Source organism: Pristiophorus japonicus, chromosome 4 (genome assembly GCF_044704955.1).
Source record: "Pristiophorus japonicus isolate sPriJap1 chromosome 4, sPriJap1.hap1, whole genome shotgun sequence".
Classification (NCBI taxonomy): domain Eukaryota; kingdom Metazoa; phylum Chordata; class Chondrichthyes; family Pristiophoridae; genus Pristiophorus; species Pristiophorus japonicus.
Window position 1 is genome coordinate 92,450,410 of NC_091980.1, and position 15,775 is coordinate 92,466,184.

Here is a 15,775-nt window from a genome sequence, read left to right on the forward strand (position 1 = left end):
ACAAAATATAATGGAAAATGCTGGAAAATGTCCGAAGCACTACCTCATCCCCTTTAACTTACCCGTTGAACATTTTTATGTCCTTCTCCAGTGACACCTAATCCTTAAATCTACATTTTATCATGTACTCTGCCCAAGGGCAGATGGTGAGACACCTCTCGCCCTTGACCTGTTTCCCACTTCCCTTATTAGTTGAACTAATATTAAATGAAGAAAGACTCTCAACCCCCCCCTGCCCAACAAGCTACACCAAATTAATACAATTCATGGAACTGACCACACAAAACAAGTCACAAAGTGTGTTACTTTGGTCAAGTTCAAGAGCTTATATGAATATTATGGGCTGGATTCAAAACATGAGTTTATCTTTGGCACTTGGAAGGAATAAATAATGTCACTTTTGATCTTGCTTTAGTGACCAATGATATATTGTTAAATTTTCTGTTCTGAGCGAACTTTTTCTTGTGTTTATGGATCACTCTGTTAAACAGATGTTGCTCAGTTCATTGGCATTACTGGTCTATTTTCTTCTCTTCAAAGCCAATTATAATGGCTCACCACTGTCCTGGCTGAGATCAGTAAACTTCGTGCAGGCAAGTGGGTTAAGCCTGAGATCTTTATGATCTGCAGACCCATTTTTAATGTTCCATTTTCTTTATCTAGTGAAAGTGAGTGGAGGGGTAGGGAAAGGCACGGCCAGGTGCAGCCTGTTCTCACTCGTCATCCATACAGGTGCAATTTCTAGAAGGCTCACTAAACCATCTGTCGTTGTCTTGGGACATAAGGCAATTATATAGTGGCCATTGCTGTCTTGACTCACTATCGAAAAAGATTGGGAGAAGGCGGCTGTGTTTTTCATAGTGACGTTTTATGTCAGTTTATAGTTCATTGTAAAGGGCACTTTAAAAGATGGGGGCTATACTAGGTCAGCCATTATTCCTGGCTGCTATATTTATACGGTATCGAGCTGCAAGAAGGCTTATTGATAATTTTGAACATATGGGAAGGAGGCCTTGCCCCCAACGAGTTTACAGGGAACAGCGCTCATACCTTAAGCTCTCTGAGGCACAGTGCGTTAGAAGGCTGCGCTTCCGAAAAGAAGTGCTGACCGAGATATGCTAGCTCATAAAGGAAGATCGACAACCTACCAGCGGCAACAGGACTGCACTGCCCGTCTAGGTGAAGGTGACTGCGGCACTTGCCTTCTATGCCTCCGGCTCCTTTCAGGCACCAGCAGAGGACATATGCTCCATCTCGTAGCACGCAGCATTGCAGTATTTACCTGACGAATGCAGCACTGTACGCACGCAGGATGGTCTTCATAAACTTCCCAATGACCAAGGAAGCACAGAATGAGAAGGCTGTAGGGTTTGGATGATTTGCTGGCTTCCATAAGGTTATGGGTGCGATTGACTGTACACACATCGCCCTGCGAGCACCTTTACACAATCCAGAGGTTTACCAATCCATAAACATTCAGATCGTCTGTGACCATACTCAGCACATCATGGCAGTCAATGCCCAATATCCAGGGAGCATCCATGATGCTTTCATCTTGTGTGAGAGTACAGTCTCAGGCCTGTTCCAGCGTCAACCGCAAGGCAAGAGCTGGATGCAAAAGTTATGGCCTCGCCACCTGGCTCATGACCCCCCTCTAAAACCCTCAGACAGAAGCCGAGCATCTCTATAATGGGTCATGCAGCCACATGCAACATCGTCGAACAGATAATTGGAGTGCTCAAGCAGCGCTTCCGATGCCTGGGCCACTTTGGAGGCTGCCTGCAATACTCTACTCAGCAGGTTTCTGTGCTGCATGCTACAAAGCTTAGCCATCATGAGGGGTCAGGATTTGCCAATGGGGACTGCAGGGCAACTTCAGGAGAGAGGGGAGGAAGAGGAGCCTGGCGAAGAACCCATGCCAACACCACAACCACAGGTGAGGCACCGTGGAAATTTTGCCACTGCAAAAGACTTGCGTCAGCAGCTCATAATTGAACGCTTTGCTTGAAGAGTGAACGGCATGTTTGACCATTGCCTGGCCACTCTATCCCACCATGTTGGCTATTCTTCCCCCTTATTCTGCAAATGAGGAATGGTTATGGTAAACAACATAATTTATGAAAAATGTAAATTTTTAGAACTTTGTAAACGTTGAAACATTGGAAACTTTAATAAACATTGAGAAATTTTATAACTTAATAGTAATATAATTTTAAAACTTTAAAAAAACAACAAGAACACAACAACCCCTGCCCCAAAGTCTTTTAGCACCAGGTCTTCCTCCTCCTTCTTTCTCCCCTCCCCCTCCCCCCCCTGCCCTTACCCCTAGCCTCTTCCCTTACCTGCTTTCCCTACCCAAAGTGGCAAGAGTTCATGCAGCAAGGCAGCATGAGTCCTGCTGTATTGGGGGGGAGAGACATTGGAAATACCGTCTGAGAATGCACTGGAGAAGCTCAGGGTATGGAAGGCCCGGTTTCTGATTGGCGAGCCTCTTGCTCGGCGTTGCCAGTCACAGATGGTGTGGGTCTGGGTGTGACACTGGGGACTGCAGTGTCACTGGTGGAGGCCATCAGTAATGCGTGGGGATTGATGACCTCACAGGTTTCGCAGTGAGCTTCTCGATGCTCGCGGGAATCGAAGTGCGGAAACATCTTCGAGATCTCAAAACAATCTTGATGTGTAAAGATCATTCATGGCAAATAGGTAGGTTTAGATTGGCACCCTATGTGTCATGCATTTTAGGAGGCAATCCAGAGTGCTGAGAGTCAGCAACAGCCTCAAAACAAATAGTGTGTCAGATTTATAATTTCAGTAATGAAGGCGTGCATGAATGAAAATGGTACTCTGATGACCCTGGTGAGATTGTTAAATTTTTTTCGACACTGCCAGTTCGAGCAATAGTGCCAGAGGCAGAGACCTCTGCGATCTCCCTCCATATCTTCTTGAAGATTGCTGGGAGGGGTCTACTTCCATCCGTCCTATGCAAGTCTGCCCATCTCCTATCCACAGCACTAACTTGGGCCTCGTTTGCCTCAGTGGTAAACCTCCTCACCTGTTGTCTGTCCTCCATAATCCAAATCAAAAGTGAAATGGCTGATTCAGCCTCAAGTGTACTGCGCAAGCGCATGGACGCTCCCTGCCTGTAATAGCGATCGGACAGCTGACCAGTAGCGCGGGAAGAAAAAAAACACATGAAAAAAATTTCCGCATGCGCAGAAGGCCAGATTTATTTTTTTTTATTTTTAAATCCACGCATGCACAGAAGGGCCAATTTTGTTTTATCAAGGCGGAAGTTTCGGCTCCGGTGCACATAATCTGTTGTGCAACACCAGAGTTAGCGCTAACGTTCGTCGGCAACTTTCATTTGGCAAAAGTAACGCACTCTGGAGCTAACGCTAACCCGGTGCTAATAAAAAAATCCGCCGCGATTTGCGCCTGAAACCGGACGAAATCGCAAAACGCCAAAAATCCACCCCATTGCCTTTTGGATCATGTGGCAGCATGTTTATACAATGGCAGTTGACAAATGTGCAGGTTTTTTTGTTCCAATATCTTTTTATAAACCAGAGTTGATTTTGTGCCGCGAGTCATAGAGGAATATCCGACTGAGGTGAGTCTTGTATCTCATTGTTGAATGACCTCTTGTAGACTCGTCCATAGGCCTGCAGCCTGGGGCTGCAGTTTAAATGTTCTTTGGTTGCTCTTAGTCAATTTCCACATGGTATAGTCTGAAGATATATCTCCTTGTAACCTGTCATGCTTAAGACATTGTATTTAAGACTGTCTAAAGTATAAAAAAGAAAAACATAAGCAATTATTTTCTGCTTTTTTTCTAAAAAATTGAACTTGAAATTGTACTTTCAATTCTGCAAACTCACTGCAGGGTTCCCCTGAATCAAATAGCAACTAAATTGGAATTGACATCAGGCGGTGTTACTTGCAGCAATTAGATTGTGGCCCTGAAGAATGAGATCAACTTTGGCAGTTGATGGTATAATGGTATAATGCTCCTGCCATAAAATAACACTTTGTCTAACTTACTACGATCAATTATAGGCAATCCATTAAGTTACATTAAAAAAACACTTGCAGTTTAATGAATGTAAACTTTAGGCAGTTCGGTAACTTTCACGTTTTTTTCCTCATTCATTTTTTTCTTCCTTTATACCTCCTCTCCTGAAAGCAACATTACATGCTGCAGTATGATTCTGCGAGTAGTCGCTCTCTGGTATCTTGCCCATGTGGCTACTCTTCATAATGAGACTGGAAAGCGAATGAAGGGGGGCATCATAGCCGATTCTGATCCTGTCCTCACTTGATGTCCAGTTGTATTTATGTGAGGATCTCTCGCGCTCTCGCGCTCTCTCGCTCTCATTTATAATGTTTTCATACATAAATGTCAAACTTGTGATATGTCAATGATAAATGAGGTGTGCATAAATCAAAATTGTTACTATGCCAGCAATAGTTTTATTTCTCATTTATCTCATTCTAGAACAACCTCTCCATGGTAAAATCTGTGATGTGCACTCCTTTTTGTTCATTTAGTTGTTTTTAATTCAGCAAACTTCTAATGCCCCAGCCTAAATGGATTTTTCTGAGCCGCAATACTGTGTTCTTATGAGGTCATCCAGTTTTAAATAGCTTTTCAACCTCTTATTTAAATATGAAGCTTTGGGTTACAGTTATGTGAGTAAGTGAGAAGGTTTCAGCAAATTTGAATTGGTTTATGCATTCCTATCTGCATTTCTTCTTTATATGGGTTCTTCTCCACACAACACCAACTCTTTCCAGTTATAACATTAGTTGCCTTCCAGGAACTTCTCAGATTCCATTTAAAGTTTGTGAACCAAGTCATAAGGATATTATGTTCACGAGTACAGAGAGATCAACTTCTGGCGTGTTTATGTTGAACACATTGCTTTAATATAAGCAACAGGATTGAAAAGTTCCATCTATATTGCAGTGTGGATTGTGATGATTGCTGTCTAAAATATGTAATCCGCTCTAGATTATCATAGCCTGAAAACAATAACAGATGGTTTAGTCAAAGTGTAAGCAACTCTTAATTCTTCTTGTCGTGGCATTAATCTACAGGAGGGGAGGGGGTGGCTGGTATTTAATTATCAGGTAAAAACAACAGCAAAATTCAGATCTGCAGCTTCATTTGTAGAAGAATGTTGCTATTTATATGCTTTAATAAAATCAAAATTGTTCAAGTTGACAATTACAGACAATTGCAATCCATCATGTCGTGTGTACTTACCCCTCACTTTATAACCCGCGTTATGTATCGCCTCCACTAAGCCCACCCTAAGTTTCTCCCCGAGACAGCATCCCTCTATTTTTCTGTTTCTGCACTGAAAAACTCCTGGCCCCGTCACCCTTGCCTCCAACAGCAAATGCAAGGTGTTCATGGACACTTGTCACTTAGATTGATATCATCTGTTCAGCTGCCTCTGCTACTCCCCATCCCCACGCCCCTCTTCCCTATGCCTGCCAAGCTAAGGTTCCTCCTGAATGCATGTCTTTCTTTAGTTTCTCGCCTATTTTCCCTCACACCCTTTCTGGGCTCGTTAAGATGAGGCCATCTCTGACTACTTCCTTGTATCGCTCTCCACCCACAACTCCCTTCCACCCCAACCCTACCTCCTTCTTTGTCCGCCCCGGGAAAAAAAACATTCCTGACTCTCTTACAACTGCTCTTATGGACCCACTATCTAGCCTTTGGCCCTCCATTCTCCATGATATTTCTGCAGCTACCGATCTGCTCAATCACACCCTCACCACCACCTTTGATGTCCTAGTCCCTGTTAAAACAATTACTTTCTGTCACCCTCGCCATTCCCCCTGGTACAGCCCTGATCTTCGTTCCCTTTAAGTCCAAGTGAGGCAGACTTGAACGGATATGGTAGACAACTGGTTTAGCCATTCACCATCAGATATGGCTGGACCACATAAAGCACTATCAGGTCCTGCTCTCGTCTGCCAAAATCGCTCACTATTCCAGAATCATTCTGGAATGTAAAGATAAATCCTGGCTTCTATTCTGCACTGCTAAACGTTTTTTAAACCCCTCTCGCCAGTCTCCATCCTCATCTCCGACAATAAATGTTAAGAGCTCATGGGCTTCTTTGTCTCTAAAATTGAGACCATCTGTTTGGCTGCTTCTGCCTCTTCCCTTTCTTCCTCTAGTTCACCGGGTCAAACTTCCTCTTAAGGATCTCCCCTGCCCTGGCCCTGACCTCACATCTTTCTCCAGTTTCTTTCCGATCTGCCCTCATGACCTTTCTGAGCTCATCCTGTCCATGAGACCTACTTCCTGCTCCCTTGACCCTATGCCCACCAAACTGCTGACCACCCAACTTCCTTTTCTGGCTCCCATGTTAGCTGACATTATTGACACCTCTCTCTGCAGGTACTGTCCCCCTCTCCCTCAAATCTGCTGTCGTCTCCCATCTGCTCCAAAAAAAAACCTTCGACCCTTCCGTCCTTGCAAACTGCCACCCCATCGCCAACCTCCCTTTCCTTTTCAAAGTCCTTGAACGTGTTGCCGCCTTCCAAATCTGTGCCCATCTTTCCTGCAATTCCATGTTTGAATCCCTCCAATCTGGATTCCGCATCTGCTACAGTACCGAAATGGCTCTCATCAAAGTCACAAATTATATCCTTTGTGACTGACAAAGGCAAACTATCCCTCCTCGTCCTTCTTGACTTGTTTGCAGCCTTTGACATGGTTGACCGCTCTGTTTTTCTCCAACGCCTCTCCACCATCGTCCAGCTGGGTGAGACTGCACTCGCCTGGCTCAATTCTTAACTATCTAACCGTCACCAGAGAATCACCTGCAAAGGCTTCTCTTCCTGCACCCGCATCATTACCTCTAGTGTTCCCCAAGGATCTATCTTTGGCCCCATGCTATTTCTCATCTACATGTTGCCCCTTGGTGACATCTGAAAACACGGCATCAGTTTCCACATGTACGCTGATGACACCCAGCTCTCCCTCAATACCACTTCTCTCGACGACTCTATGATCTTTAAATTGTCAGACTGCTTGTCTGACATCCAGTTCTGGATGAGCAGAAATATTCTCTAATTGAATATTGTTTTTGGTCGCCGCCACAAACTCCGTTCCCTAAACACTAGCTGAACCAGGCTGTTTGCAATCTTGGTGTCATATTTGACTCTGAAATGAGCTTTCGACCACATATCCGCAGCATAACTAAGCCCGCCTATTTCCACCTCCGTAACATCGCCCGTCTCCGCCCTTGCCTCAGCTCATCCACTGCTGGAGCCCTCATCCATGCCTTTGTTACCTCCTAGACTTGACTATTCCAACATACTCCTGGCTGGCCCACACATTCTACCCTACATAAACTAGAGGTGATCCAAAATTAGGCTGCCCGTGTCCTAACTCGCACCAAGTCCCGCTCACCCTTCACCCCTGTGCTTGCTGACTTACATTGACTTCTGGTTAAGCAACCCCTCAATTTCAAAATTCTCATCCTTATTATCAAATCCCTCCATGGCTGCATCCTTCCCTATCTCTGTATACTCCTCCAAACCCACAACCTCTCGGTGTCTGCACTTCTCTAATTCTGCCCTCTTGAGCATCCCTGATTTAAATTGCTCAACCTTCGGTGGCCAAACCTTCTGTTGTCTAGGCCCCAAGCTCTGGAACTCCCTGCCTAAACCTCTCTACCTCTCTTTCCTCCTTCAAGATGCTCCTTAAAGCCTACCTCTTTGACCAAGCTTTTGGTTACCTGCGGTATTATCTACTTGTGTGGCTCGGTGTCATTGTTTTATCTCATAATACTCCTGTGAAGTGCCTTGGGATGTTTCACTGCGTTGAAGGTGCTATATAAATACAAGTTGTTCTTTATCTTGCCCCTGAAACCCAACTCCTGCTACCTTGATCCCATTCCCTCTAAACCTGACCACCCAACTTCCCTTTCTGGTTCCAATGCATGGTGACACTGTAAATGGTTCACTCTCCACAGATACTATCACTCTCCTTCAAAACCACTGTCACCACACTCCATCCCACCCACCGCGCCCCCCCCAAAAAAAGCCATGCTTTTTAAAAAAAAAATAGTGCCTAGTTTCAGAAGCAGTAGTCTTGTAGTCTTGTAGTCTTGACTTGGATTACTTAAAGAAACGACGATGGCATGTGGCTACTTCCAACCAACTAACTTCCTGGTCAAATGACAAGGAAAGACAACAATCTTCAATTCTTCCCAAGAGGCTGAGGAATTCTACAACTACAAATGTTGTCTTTTCTTATTCATGGCTGGAGCACAATTCGGACTTTTTAAAAATTACATAATACCCTTTTCACTTAAAAAAAAATATTCTTGGTATCAGAGATTAAAAGAGGAGAGACGGAAGATTCCAAACAACCAATTAGTGCCGCTTTTGGGAATTAAGTATGCAGTTTGATCCAGGATAAATGTCCATGAAGGAATGTGTCTGGATTTAATGTGCTACTTTTGATTGTGTGGATTTTAAATTGTCTGTACAGAATTTACTGTGACATAAAAGAAAATCTGGCCAGAAATTTAGCAAGTTACCGAACCTGATTTTTGAACCACACACCTGACCTTTGAACATAATGCAGTTTCCACCGTTGTTCTGAATCTGACCTGCAGTGCAAACCAGATGAATGCAGAGCACCAGCAACCTTGCCACATCATGGGCTGTTTTCATTGACATTTGTTTTTTCCAAATGAATTATTAAACATCCTCTTTAAAAATATGAGATGAGGGTGAACATTTATCATGTTAGCATTTGCACCAAGAGGGTTCTGAAATCCTCTTTGGATATTCAGTTTAAATAATTTGACTAAGATCATTTCAGTATCTGCAGACAAAAGGAGGTGCTTGGAATAATTTTGGTCAGGGGAATGCCTCAACCAAAATTCCATAGTTTTGAGAAATTTACTGAAAATAAAATTGCCACCGTACATTTTTTGTCTAAAGGTCATGGGCTCTTGCATTTGGAGAAGGTTGTTACTGTGTCAAAAAATTCAGAGCAAAAAATAATGCTGTCTTACTAGGATTGCAGTGCAAATTGGTTAAATATTTAGCGCCTCATAATGCTTGCATGATTTGTACACAATCTTTTTTGTAAAACCTACCTAACTCCATAGATAGTTATAAATGAGTCATGCCAAAGGAAACCACTGTCTACATTATGGATAGGTGATGGAGACTTAATTCAGTTTACATTGATGTTGCTGCAGGATTAGAAGTGATGAAATGGGGTCACATTGAAGGTTGCAAGGTCTCATCTAGAACTGGTTCCCATGCTGTATATGTTAAATCTTATGCTGGTTAGAGTCCTTCTGTAGCACAAGTTTGTCCACTGATGGACAGGCACTTAACAGTCTAGCACAGAAATTAAGAACCTCCCTCTAATTTCAGTTTAGAGCATTTTTTTTAAACTGCCGTTCCTTGTTGTATCACCACCCCCCCCATCCCCACAGATTTTCTTTTGCATCTATGAACATATTAGGAGTTGAATTTTTATTCAGGCAATTGCACAAACATTTTTTGTGTCGCATGGTCTTGTTTTCCTGCCGTGTTACATCATTTGATGGTGGATAAAACCTCTGCATAGTGAAAGTATGAATTGCGATCATGTGATATATTTTGGTGTAGTGTGCAACATCTGGAGAAATGCCACTGGTGTAATCGCAACCATTACAAAACTGAATTTCAAACTTGGGTGGCAATCTGCACCGTCCTTAACATTAAAGGTCTTTTTTTTAATGTTCAAAACAACTTTCCTAACAAAAAATTGGCCAGTGATCAGAAGTGTATTTAGATACACAATGCTTCCACAAATAGCTAATGTTGTGAGCAGGCACCTATAACTCCACATTACCTCCATGCTCTACTCTAAAAGTAGTATTGGTATCAAGGCAATAATAACTTCCATTTTATATCGTGTCTTTAATGTAGAAAATGTACCAAAGCACTTCACAAAGGGAGAAAAGTAAGTAAATAAATAAAAGATTGGAAACTAAGCCACTGTAGGGGAATTAGACTGACGAGAGAGGTTTTGAAGTTTTTAAAGTTGGAACAAGAAATGGAGGTGGAAGGTTTTGGGGAGACAATTCCACAAATGGGGCAGAGGTGGCTAAAGGCTCTACTGCCGGTGGTGGAGCAAAGGGAGGCAGGGATGTACAAAATCGGAAGATTAAAGTTTACAGGAGATGATGTAAGGCTGGAGCAGGTTACAGAGGTGGGCATGGGGACATTTAAAAATGAGGATGACTGTTTTAAATTCAATATGTTGGGTACATAGAGCCAATCAAAATCAGTGAGCTAACGGGCGAGTAGGCCTTAAAATGGGCAGGACAGGAAATAGGTAGTTGTGTTTTTTGGGCATGTATTTGGAGGAACGACTAGGGTGGCATTGGCGAAATAAAATGGAGATGGCAAAAATCTGGATAGGGGTTTCAGAAGTGGCAGGGATGTTAGGGGGCGAAGCAGGTAATAATGCAGTCTTGGTGATGATGTAAATGATACAGTTTACGAGTTGCTGTTAATGATGGTAACTGAGCAAACAAAGCCATTAAGTGTGTTAGCTAGCATAGGTGTCTGGAGGAATAGTTGAGTGGTCCAGAGTTGGGTGGAGAGGAGGTTAAGGGAGCAGGAGGTGGGTCTCATGGAAGATAGGAGCTTTGAGGGTGGGGAGAAACTTCAGAGTGCAGGGGATTAGAGTTAGAGTAGATGGGATACCGGAGAGTGGTCTGGAGCAAGGGAAGATAGGAAGAGGGAAACAGCAGAAGCAGCTGCATGCATGGTCTCAGTCTTAGAAACAACGAAATCTATGAGCTGTTCGCACTTGGGAGTTAATGTGGAGGAGATGGGTTTGAGGGGGCTATTATTGTGGAGAAAACAATTGTGGGTTACCCATGTCCTGCAGATGATCCTAGAGTAATGAAGATTTGGTTGAAAGTGAGGCATGGTAATATATATCCAAGCAAGAAGCAGCAGTGGAAGGTGGACTGAAGTGTTGTTTTGAAGGGGAACCAACAGAATAACTTGGATAGGGTTTGGTGAGAGAAAAGAGCTTCAGAGGTTGTTGGCTGCTGCCTCCACTGCCCTCAAGTTGGAACAGTGGGACCATAAATGTCTACGCGTGAGCAGATGCAGGAAATGGGCTATGGGGCAGAACAAGCGGAGCAACAATTTATATTCTGAAACCGTTACGGCGAAAGGAGTCTGCAAAAGTAGCATGCATTGAATTCCTTACATCAAGGGCCAAGCAGCATGTTGTGTAACTGAGTTGTTGACTGCACTTTTCTTCAGTATATTTGTTCCACGTAATACTATTTCACTATCTCATATCCACCAGTTGTAAGCTATGGTGAAACTCTGATTCACTTGTGTGTTACTTTGGCTATAAAAACACAATTTGAATGCCTCGTGACAAATGCTGAGATGTGTAGCCTCATATTTGGCACAAACACTGGGAGTTATTTTTAACTAGGCTGAGCGTGCTTATTTGACATTTAATCAGTGCACTGTGTCAGGTGACTGCTGTTGGATTTTTTTTAAAGCTGTTCAGTTTGTGACTGCCAACAATCGTCATTTTAAACATGGTAAATAGATTTTTCCTTTTTAAGTTGATAACTGATCTTGGCAATAAATTCAAAAATGGATTCACCTTTTTCTTTTTGGAAAGTATATTATTAGGTTTGATTTTATTTTCAATTCTAGGTCAAGTTGTTCTATGTAATCTTCATCAACCTGAAAATAAGCTGCATTGTGAGTTCTCTGAGATTGATGAGTTGTTTTTATATATAATGGTCTTTGACATCCTGATGATAAAAATGAGTGACACGTTGACTCATCTGAAAGGAAGAATTTTTTTTTCACTTGCTGAAATGAATAGCATGATTATATTTAGCTCCCAGTTAGTTGTTGCTTCTAATTTTTCAGATACCAAAGCTATCACTTATCAAAGATGCATCTGGTAATTTAGATGACCATTTAACAGATTAAGTTAACCAAGCAGGCTCGAAGAGCCGAATGGCCTTCTCCTACTCCTAATTCGCATGTTCTTGGTGTTTTCAGTTTTCGTTGAATCTTCTGTGGTTTAGTGGCCATATAAGAGGACTAACCTATTAAATGCAATGTGGCCTTGATTAAGAACTTAGGATCCAATGAGGTACCATGTATTTCCTGGAACATGGTATTCTTAAAAACTGTCATTTAATTTCTCAAGCACTTTTTCTCTCCTGATCTTAATTACTTTAAGTTCCTCACTCTCTTTAGCCCCTTGGTTCCACACTATTTTTGGTATGCTTTTTATGTCTTCTACTGTGGTGCCAGATAAAAAAATATTTGTTTAAAGCCTCTTCCATTTACTTATTCGCCGTTATAATTTCTCCTGTCTCAGCCTCTAAAGGACCAATGCTTACTTTTGCTACTATCTTCCTTTTTACATACTTGTAGAAGCTCTTAGAATCTGTTTGTATTTCCTGCTAGTTTACTCTCATTCTATTTTCTCTTTTTTTAAATCAATTTTTTGGTCATCCTTTGGTTTCTAAAGCTCGCCCAATCCTTGGGCTTACTATTATTATTCTTTTCATCTAATACTATCTTTAACTTCTTTAGTTAGTCATGGATGGATCACTTTTGCTCCTATTTCTTATGGATGCAGAGAGGATATTTCCATTCATAGGGGAACCTAAAACTAGGGGACAATGGGCCCAAGTTTCCACATGATTCGCGCCTGATTTTTAGGAGCAACTGGTGGAGAACGGACTATTTTAGAAATCGCAATTCTCCACATTTTTTTTTCTGCAGTTCTAGTCAGGTCGAACAGTTCTAGTTTAGAACAGAATTTTTTCTTCAAAAGGGGGCGTGTCCAGCCACTGACGCCTGATTTGAAAGTTTCCACAGTGAAAATGTACTCCAAACTAAAGTAGAATGGAGCCAGTGAAGATTTTTGTAGAACTGAAAAAACCTGTTCTACACATTAAAAAATCAGGCGCAGGTTACAAATTAGGCGTCCAGAACGAGGTGGGGGGGAGGGGGGGGGAAGGGAACTCATTAAATTCGACAATAAATCCTTATTTATACTTCTACAAATATTATACAAATAAATCCAACCTGAATAAACATTTCTAAGCCAAGAAAAGATTAAATAAACCAGCTTCCTACCTGTGTGAAAGTGCTTCAGCCAGGGAGAATTCTGCAGCCGTTCGTGCCGCTGAGAGGGAGAGGGAGAGGGAGAGGGAGAGGGAGAGGGAGAGGGAGAGGGGGAGGGGGAGAGGCGCGGGTGTCGGGTCGGGAGGGGGGAAGCGGGTGTTGGGGCGGAGGGGGAGCTGGTGTCGGGTCGGGGCGGGGGGGGGGAGCGGGTGTCGGGTCGGGGCGAGGGGTGGGGAGCGGGTGTCTGGTCGGCTGGGGGGGGGGGGGGGGGGCGGGGAGCGAGTGCCGGTCTGGTCAGGCGGGGAGCAGGAGCTGGCCGTGGGAGGAGCCCCAGTGAGGCCATTGGGCCAGGGCTAGGGGCTGCGTGCTTCGGGCCCCTCCCACACAGTTCGGCGCCTGGAGCTACTGCACTTGCGTGCCGACTGTAGCGTGCATGTGCAGAGGTCCCGGCACTGTTTTCAGCGCCGGGACCTGGCTCCGCCCCCCCACAGCTCGTGCTGGCTGCGCTGAGGGCCAGAGGACCTGTAAGTAGGTGCAGAATACCGAGGATATTTTTAGGCGTGAAAAACGGGCGCCCAGCTCGGATGGGCGCCCGTTTTTTTTCTTGTGGAAACTTGGGCCTGCTGTACCTGCGTGCCCACTTTCAGTGACTGATGAACCATGACACCCAGATCTCGTTGCACCTCCACTTTTCCTAATCTGCTGCCATTCAGATAATCTGCCTTCGTGTTTTTGCCCCCAAAATGGATAACCTCACATTTATCCACATTATACTGCATCTGCCATGCATTTGCCCACTCGCCTAACCTGTCCAAGTAACCCTACAGCCTCTTAGCGTCCTCCTCACAGCTCACGCCGCCGCCCAGTTTAGTGTCATCTGCAAACTTGGAGATATTACACTCTGTTCCTTCATCTAAATCATTAATGTAAATTGTAAAGTGCTGGGGTCCCAGCACTGAGCCCTGCGGCACTCCACTAGTCACTGCCTGCCATTCTGAAAAGGACCCGTTTATCCCAACTCTCTGCTTCCTGTCTGCCAACCAGTTCTCTATTCACGCCAGTACATTACCCCCAATACCATGCGCTTTGATTTTGCACACCAATCTCTTGTGTGGGACCTTGTCAAAAGCCTTTTGAAAGTCCAAATACACCACATCCACTGGTTCTTCCTTGTCCACTCTGCTATTTACTTCTTCAAAAAATTACAGAAGATAGCTCAAGCATGATTTCCCTTTCATAAATCCATGCTGACTTTGTCCGATCCTGTCACTGCTTTCCAAATGTGCTGCTATTTCATCCTTAATGATTGATTCCAATATTTTTCCCACTACTGATGTTAGGCTAACCGGTCTATAATTACCCATTTTCTCTCTCCCTCTTTTTAAAAAGTGGTGTTACATTAGCTACCCCCCAGCCCATAGGAACTGATCCAGAATCGATAGACTGTTGGAAAATGATCACCAATGCATCTACTATTTCTAGGGCCACTTCCTTAAGTACTCTGGGATGCAGACTATCAGACCCCGGGGATTTATCGGCCTTTAATCCCATCAATTTCCCTAACACAATTTCCTGCCTAATTAGGATATCCTTCAATTCCTCCTTCTCACTAGACCCACTGTCCCCTAGTACATTTGGAAGGTTATTTGTATCTTCCTTCGTGATCATTGGTTCAATTGGTCTGCCATTTCTTTGTTCCCAATTATAAATTCACCTGAATCTGACTGCAAGGGACCTACGTTTGTCTTCACTAATCTTTTTCTCTTCACATATTTATAGAAGCTTTATCAGTCAGTTTTTATGTTCCCTGCAAGCTTCCCCTCGTACTCTATTTTCCCCCTCTTAATTAAATCCTTAGTCCTCCTCTGTTGAATTCTAAATTTCTTCCAGTCCTCAGGTTTGTTGCTTTTTCTAGCCAATTTATATGCCTCTTCCTTGGCTTTAACACTATCCTTAATTTCCCTTGTTAGCCATGGTTGAGCCACCTTCCCAGTTTTATTTTTACTCCAGACAGGGATGTACAATTGCTGAAGTTCATCCATGTGATCTTTAAATGTTTGCCATTGCTTATCCACCGTCAACCCTTTAAGTATCCTCTGCCGGTCTATTCTAGCCAATTCACACCTCATACCATCGAAGTTACCTTTCCTTAAGTTCAGGACCCTAGTTTCTGAATTAACTTTGTCACTCTCCATCTTAATAAGGAATTCTACCATATTATGGTCACTTTTCCCAAAGGGGCCTTGCACAACAAGATTGCTAATTAGTCCCTTTTCATTACACATCACCAAGTCTGGGCTGGCCAGCTCCCTGGTTGGTTCTTCGACATATTGGTCTAGAAAACCATTCCTAATACGCGCCAGGAAATCCTCCTCTACCGAATTGCTACCAGTTAGGTTAGCCCAATCAATGTGTAGATTAAAGTCGCCCATGATTACTGCTGTACCTTTATTGCACACATCCCTTATTTCTTGTTTGATGCTGTCCCCAACCTCACTACTACTATTTGGTGGTCTATAATAACTCCCACTAGCGTTTTCTACCCTTTGGATTTCCGCAGCTCCACCCATACCGATTCCACATCATCCAGGTCCTACTTTTTAATTTC

General features: G+C 43.4%; 1 protein-coding gene across 4 annotated transcripts in view; it reads left to right on the top strand.

Moving 5' to 3' along the window:
- Positions 1–15,775, top strand: part of LOC139262993 (uncharacterized protein KIAA0232-like) — a 66,607-nt gene that overhangs the window by 18,880 nt on the left and 31,952 nt on the right. The window lies entirely within an intron of this gene.